At 34.1% G+C, this 8202-nt stretch overlaps 1 long non-coding RNA gene across 1 annotated transcript; it reads right to left on the bottom strand.

Moving 5' to 3' along the window:
* Window positions 1–503: 503 nt before the first annotated feature.
* LOC134277534 (uncharacterized) lies at window positions 504–5942 on the bottom strand. The gene is made up of 3 exons (XR_009994270.1): window positions 5723–5942; window positions 4626–4814; window positions 504–1707 (listed from the first exon to the last, which is right to left on the bottom strand). It is a non-coding gene; the product is annotated as an uncharacterized LOC134277534 (long non-coding RNA).
* Window positions 5943–8202: the final 2260 nt, after the last annotated feature.

Genomic DNA, 8202 nt, shown 5'->3' on the forward strand with positions numbered 1-8202 from the left:
TAATAAACGCACAGAAATGTGTTGTGTATATTTCGAATTTGCAGCTTTCCACTAGCATTACTGGTGGTACCTCAACAGGAGTGTAAAATTCTCTGAAAGGTTTATTGTAAACATATTACATATGGCTGTGTATTCTTTTTTAGCTTTTTTGCAAAGCAACGAGTGGGTCTTCCTTCCAAGCAATCAGCAAAAGATTAAATGTTTCTGTCTAGATTGTCAACTTTGCTAACATTCTCTTTTTCGATTTGTCTCAAAAACCCTTACTTGAATTCTTTAATTTGGTGTGAGCATGAGGTCTAAAGGGTACTCTCTCTAACAGCATTCTTGAAATCGTATCCACAACAGTTAAACTTCCAATATTATGACTTTTGATATCGGATATATCATCTTTGTTACAATTATGTTTGTGAAACGTGTCATACTACAGAAACATAAGTGTTTTGCTACATTGCCATCTTAAAAATGGCTTAAAAATCATTTAATATACAATATAACTAGGTAAATAAAATAAACAAATTTTTATATAATAAATCAAAAAATCCAAATGTATTTACAATAATGATGAACAATCTTCATTAGTTGCAATCAGTAAGTAGAACAATACTTTTATAATAAACGCACAGAAATGTGTTGTGTATATTTCGAATTTGCAGCTTTCCACTAGCATTACTGGTGGTACCTCAACAGGAGTGTAAAATTCTCTGAAAGGTTTATTGTAAACATATTACATATGGCTGTGTATTCTTTTTTAGCGGCTTTTGCGGAATGCAGCAATCACTAAATCAAGTACAAAGCTAAAAGTTTTGTACATAAATAAAAATAAGAATATCTACGCTAACTTATTCAAAAGTCAATTTCCACCAAATATTGTACATGCTAAATATAATACATTTACAGCATTAAAGAAACAAATCTCTTTGAAAGTATTGCCCTGCATAAGAACAATTTGAATCCCCTACACTAAGGATGCTCTATGCCAAGTTTCACTTTGGTTCTGGAAAATGATATTGTGAAATTTTAGACAATGATGATAATGGATAAAATTATGTTTTTAAAAAATTTACTTGTTCCTTTAGCTCAGATGGGCTAATAAGTATGCAACAGGCACAGTTTTGCAGTTGACATTGAAATGTGACTGGACATCTCTTTAATCTTGTTTTAGAAAACTACATGTACATGCCCTATGTATTGAATTCCTTGGAATCATACACATGTATATGACTTTATTTAATTGTATGTGCCAAAATAATTTTTTTTTTTACATTATACTGTAAAAATACACATACATGTATTACAAGATCTTATATTCCTGCTGAAGACAGAGGATCTATCTAAATCATTAGAATAAGTAAGTCTAAACTTTGAAAGGGAAGACCTTAATAAAGAGGTCAACATGCAACACAAACAAAATATTATTATATTTAAAAATAACATTTTGTCCAATGTAATTACTGGTACATGTATTTCTGTTACAAAAACTATTTCACTTGAAAAACCGAGAGCAATTGATATGCTCATATTTGTGGATTCATGTTGTGAAATCAAAATTTAAAAATGATACACAGTGTGTTTAAAAGTTGTCGTCACAAACCAAAACTTGACTTATTTTCACTATGCTGTTTATTCCATGTCACATCCAAACAGATGATCTTCTGGCAAATCACGGTCATGCTTGGTATCAAAATTCAGTATTCAGATGAGTCACACCTATCAAAAAGAAATTGAAATTTTTTAATTTATAATTCTTTTATCAATAAAACATGCAATTCATGAGATTATAAATTAGATTATAAAATTGAGTTCTAAGATATTGTCACATTTTCCCTGTATAATTTGTAAATTTTAATGTACTCTTTCATCAATTAAAAGAAGTTTACACCAATCAAGGCAGTCATTTATGCTATTCCCTAATAAGACAACATACAAGTGCAAAGTAATAATGCACTAGCGGGTCTAGGATAATGTGCTAGAGTATTTATGACAACATACTAGCACGAGGTGACAATGTGCTAGCATGTACGTCAGTGATAATATGCCAGCACACTGAATCCAACACGCAGTGAAGCTAACACTCAACAGATTGTTTAGAGTTGTGTTTGCATGATATTTTGTTTTGTGTTAACACAGCAGCATGTTGTTTAAAGCTGCATTGGAGTGGCAGTCTGTTGAAATTAACATGCTAACACACTGCAACTTCACATCATTGGAACACCATAATTTTAATAACTGGCAAACCAATATCTTATGATTACTAACTAGGTAATTGCAACTGTAAATGCTGATTTCATGTTGACAATAATACCGGTAATTCACTGTATATCTGAGAACTGATCAATCATAATAAGGTGTGTCCAGATAGGGCCACTTGCTAAAGCTCAATAGCACTTTCATAAAAACGTGCCATCTTACTGACACAAAAGATGCCATTAGGCTATCACACAGCTCGCCATCACAACACTGAAAAACACTTTCGCACTAACACAAGTTTGCACCACACGCTGTTACACTAACACACAACACACTGTGACGCTAATACAATTTCACACAACAAAATATCAGGCTAACACAAGTTCACACAACACACTATCATGCTAACACGAATTCACAAACACGCTGTCTTGCTAACACAAGTTCACACAACACGCTGTCTGGCTAACACAAGTTTACACAACACGCAGTCTCGCTAATATGAGTTCATACAACACACTGTCTAGCTAACACAAGTTCACACAACACACTGTCACGCTTAGATGAATTCACACAACACACTGTCACGCTAACATGAGTTTACACAACACGCAATCTCACTAACATGAAATTACACAATACACTGTCACGCTAACACGAGTTTACACAATACACTGTCACGCTAACACAAAGTCACAAAACAGGCTGTCTCACTATTCACTAACACAAGTTCGCACCAAACGCTGTTGCGATAACACACTGTCATCCTAAAACCATTTTCACACAACACACTGTCATCCTAATACCATTTCACACAACACACTGTCAGGCTAACACGAGTTCACACAACACACTGTCACGCTAACACAAATTCACAAAACAGGCTGTCTCACTATTCACTTACACAAGTTCGCACCAAACGCTGTTGCGATAACACACTGTCATCCTAATACCATTTCACACAACACACTGTAATCTTAATACCATTTTACAAAACACACTGTCAGGCTAACACGAGTTTACACAACACACTGTCACGCTAACACAAATTCAAAATACATGCAATATCGCTAACACGAGTTCACACAACACGCTGTCTCTCTAACACGAGTTTACATAACACACAGTCTCGCTAACAAGAGTTCACACAATATGCAATATCGCTAACACAAGTTCACACAACACACTGTCTCTCTAACACCAGTTCACACGACAAATTTTCAGGATAACACAAGTTCACACAACACACTGACACGCTAGCACAAATTCACACAACATGCTGTTCGTTAATAAGAGTTCACACAACACGCTGTCTCGCTAACATGAGTTTACACAACACGCAGTCTCGCTAACCCGAGTTTACACAACACGAAGTCTCGCTAATACGAGTTCAATCAACACTCTGTCTAGCTAACACGAGTTTACACAACACACTGTCACACTTACACTTTATACACGATTTCACACAACACGCTGTCTCGCTTACACTAGTTTACGCAACAGCTAACAAGTATTCACACAACCCACTGTCAGACTAACACAATTTCATACAACACACTGTCTTGCTAACACAAGTTCACACAACACACTCACATTGCTGAGTTTAAAGTAAAGGTTACCCTAATTTGAAGACGTTTAACACTATATGGTAACATATCTCTATATAATGCCCTGTTCACACGGAGAATTTAATTCGCAGTAAATTAATGCGAAGTAAACTAATGCGAATCAAACTAATGCGAATTAAATTGCGTTCACACGACAGCTAATGCGAAGTAAACTAATGCGAATTAAAATTTTACTTCGACAGTCAGGCGTGAGGAAGGCTATTATGACGTCATTTGCAAATCACGTCACCTTATGCAGAAGCAGATGCATTTGACATAATGTCACAGTGTCTGGAGACATATTTTAGTGATTAACACATTTTTCTTAAATTTTCACACAAAAATAGCACAAGCACTTAAAAGCTGACCACCGACATGACGCATTTTACTTAATTTTGCCATTACGCATGCCCCAAAATTTAATTCGAATTAGCTTCGCTTAGCGTTCACACGGAGCTAATGCAAAGTAATTTAATGCGCAGTAAACTAATGCGAAGTAAACTAATTCGCATTAAATTGAGAGTGTTTAAGCGAAGCTGATTCGCAGTAAACTTATGTTTAATTCGAATTAAACTCTCCGTATGAACAGGGCATTAGTAAAGAGCTTCAAATTTAAGACAAAAACATTTATGCAGTAATGTTCCTTAACATGCATCCGGCATATAAAATGAATGAGACCTTAAAAACCTCACAGTACATGTTTACTTAAGTTAGCTAAGTAAAGGTCTATGTGATGCTATTCAACAGTATATATCAACATCTCTAAGTATGTGAATAAGTGAAATTCTCAAATAAATATTATCAAAGTATCAATAAGAAATTGAACCTTACGTCTCAGGCTCCAATCCCATTGCTAAATGCTTTAGACAGGTTACTCCTATGAGACTGCATAAACCAAGATTCTGTGTCATGGTAGGTGTTAGCACAAAATGGATCTCATACTTCTTAAAGGCAATAAGTGCTAAGTACAAGTCTATATTTGCAGCTAATACCATCCCAAGTGGTGGCACCATGAAATGACTGAAAATGTATGATTAAGGCAAATAAACAAACATTAAACCATTACAGCAGTCTTATCAAACAAAAAAGCAAACTTTCTATTATTACAATTTTTTTAAACAAATTTCTTTTGCAATTTAACTGAGCAATATTTGTCCTTTTTTGTCAGTAAAGTATGATATTAAAAAATTAAGACTTTTTGAAAACATCTATTTATAGCGAGTCCAGACAGCAGCACAAATCCCTGCCCATAATGCGAGCTCTTATGATAACACCTCGGCAAAAGAAGATTTGACTTGCACATTGCTCCACACAATTTTTCCGCAGTATACTTTGGACCCACAGTGCTTAGCTTCTTTAAAATGTTTAAGCTACATTCAAAATTCATTTCTATTTAATTTGAATTAGCTATCCTTAGTCATGTTCACATGGAGCTAATGGGAAGTAATTTAACGAGCAGTGAATTCATTCGAATTAAACATTTGAATAAACTCTCAGTGTGAACACTGAGCATGGATGCACCATTATGTCAAATGCGGCTTGACAAGCACAATCTAAATTAAAACTAAATAAGTATCTGCCTTCACCCTAACAGTCACACTGTCAATATATAATTAGTTGAATATATTCTGTAACACTAAGTGCAGTTTGAATTATAGGGTATGATCACTATGATAGAGTAGGACTGTTGTGTTGGAATTTTTGCATTTTTGGTTTTGAAAGTAACAGTGACTAGGACTTGTTGAAATTACATCCTCAAATTAAAAAAAATAAAATATAAAGCTGTGGGGATTTACAAGGTAAACAGAGAGCGTCTGAACTGTAAAACAGATAATATATCGGTGTGTCTGTGTATTTCTAATAACATCAATGTATGTCACTGTCATGTAATCAGTAGTGTAAATTTTAAGTAATAAAAATATTCTAACCTTCATTCCAATGGTCCAAGCCAATCATACATTAAAATGTCGACGTCAGCTCTTTCATCACTCGATACAATTATCACTGGGAAATCCCAAGCAGAGTCAAGAGTGTTCATCCTTGTTAATGTGACAGTTGGAATTTCCTCGTAAACAATTCACACAAGATTCTTAGAATATATGAATCTGGATAATTCTGCTTAGAATAATGTTCCAGGGGAGTGACAAAGTACTTTGTAGCTGCAGATTAAATGAGTGTGCGTGTCTACATACGTATTCTTTGTGAGAAAATGTTCAACTTCACAAATCATTCTATTTTCAGTTTGTAAACCATGGCAAACATGTCCGACATCGACTCGAAGGGGCACACTAAAAACGGGATATACTAGAGACCTGATATTTACCTGACGTTTTAATTTTTAATTAAATGGTAATATTGAGTATTTTAAATTACTTATGTACAGACTTTATGACTTCGAGGCATATGCTATACAAAAATTCAATTGTTTGGAACATTTACAGACAAATTTGAATCAGGTCAAATCAGTGTTTAGTACATCGCGTCTTTAGTACCTTCCTATTTCCCACAATGCCGCGCGTTGTTTACAAACAAGCGCGAAAAAATCCTCTAAACTAGGTACTAATTATTGTTGTGTACATCATCACATTTTAAAATTATTTGAATAAAAAGAAAACAAAGAAACACCGAATCAAAACTATATCTTTTAGATGCATCAACTAAAAATGTGCACATGCAGTAAAGGCTTGGCTGGCTATAGAAGACAACTTGTTCCTGAAAGGTTTCTCACATACATGTACTTGTTTTATAAAAAAAACAATTAAATATAGCTGGAAGTTTATTTCTTTTTATATCAAATGACAAGATTTTATAAGTTCGAAATTATTTCAGTCAAACTTTTTCATAATATACCAATATTTTAGCTATCAGAAAAAAGCGTGTATGAGCTATTAACCCCTAATTATAGGGGCCAGCCCCTTTCCGTTAATCTAATATGAAAGCTCTCGTAATTACACACAACTTTTGTAATATATTTCTTACCAAATTATTCTCGGTTTAAAAGTTATTACACAAAAAGTAGCAAAAATTCAAGAAAAAAAATTACTAAAATTTGCCGTTTTATAGCTTCCAAACTTTATGAAATCAGCTATATAATTTTATCGTTGTGCACATCTACAATGTATTGGCTACAAGTTCTCCAACTTTCGTGTAAATATCTTATGTCATTTTTGAGATTTTCAGTGGAAACGAGACATCAAAAATTTTCAATTAAAGGGCAATAACTCACAAATAAAGGCATGCATAAAAAACTGAAAACAGGTTTAAATAGGTTTAACTACAAGCTATCTATCCTGAAAGTTTCATAACGATCAGTCCAAAGGTCTTTGAGAAATCGCCTGTCAAAAGTCGAGCGGGAAAAAAAAAAGAATAATAAGAAACAATAGAATAACAGTAGGGGTCTTCCGAAGGAAGTGGAAGACCCTAATATTCTGAAACATATAATTATCGTTTAATTATGAAATAATGTTTTAAACTGTCGTATTTAAGCCATTTTACATCCGTAATGTAGGCTCCTCAGATTGAAAATCTCCGCTAATTAGATAGGGGTCACGTGGTACTGAAACGTCATAGGTGTCAATGAGCAATTAGACCTCGTAAAGCGTATCGTACAAAAAAAGAAAACATCTACCGGATAGATTTTGCATGAAATAAAAAAAATACACATAGGTTGGAAAAAAATTTGATATTGACAATATTACTTTGGCTATGGACGCTTAATCTTATATGTATTGGGCTGACAAATAAAAAAACAAAAACATACATAAAGGAGGAGAGGGCATTGAAGACGAAGCCATTGGCAACTCCTGGCTTCGACTGAATAGATCGAATTATTAACGTTTGACCTCTTAAATAATTATAAAAATGGTGGTTTTTCGGTTTCTTTCTTCGTTATATTAATAAATTATACACAAACAGATCTTGTGTATCTTCTATCTAGTCCAGCAATGAATATCATTTCAGCAAGGACACTTCGATCTTCAATGGCGCCGTGCGCCATTACGCACTTCACAATTCTAAGTGCATGATGTGCGTGCCGGACTTTTAAAATGCATGTTTACAAATTATTTTTTTTTCTTGAAAAGTATATTTCCATTAAATAGATATTTTATATAATACAGAAAAAATTGTGATCGTAAATAAACGAATGCGCTGAATGGAGACATATCCTCGTACCGACCAAGTCCCTGGCAGCTAAAAACGTCCTAAAACCTTTCCTGTGCTTATTTTTCATCCAAACGCCACAAATTATATCTAATTATCTATCAATTAACCAATTATCAATTATTTAATTTCTAGTGGGGTTTATGGACGAAGCCATTGAACCGTTTTTTAATCACAATAAGTACTTCGCTTGACCAGGACTGACACCTATGACGTCAGAGCAATGGCGCAAATCGGCGATCAAAAT

The sequence above is a fragment of the Saccostrea cucullata genome, unplaced genomic scaffold (assembly GCF_032062105.1).
Source record: "Saccostrea cucullata isolate Sc308-1 unplaced genomic scaffold, CSIRO_AGI_Scuc_v1 ctg6280, whole genome shotgun sequence".
Lineage (NCBI taxonomy): Eukaryota > Metazoa > Mollusca > Bivalvia > Ostreida > Ostreidae > Saccostrea > Saccostrea cuccullata.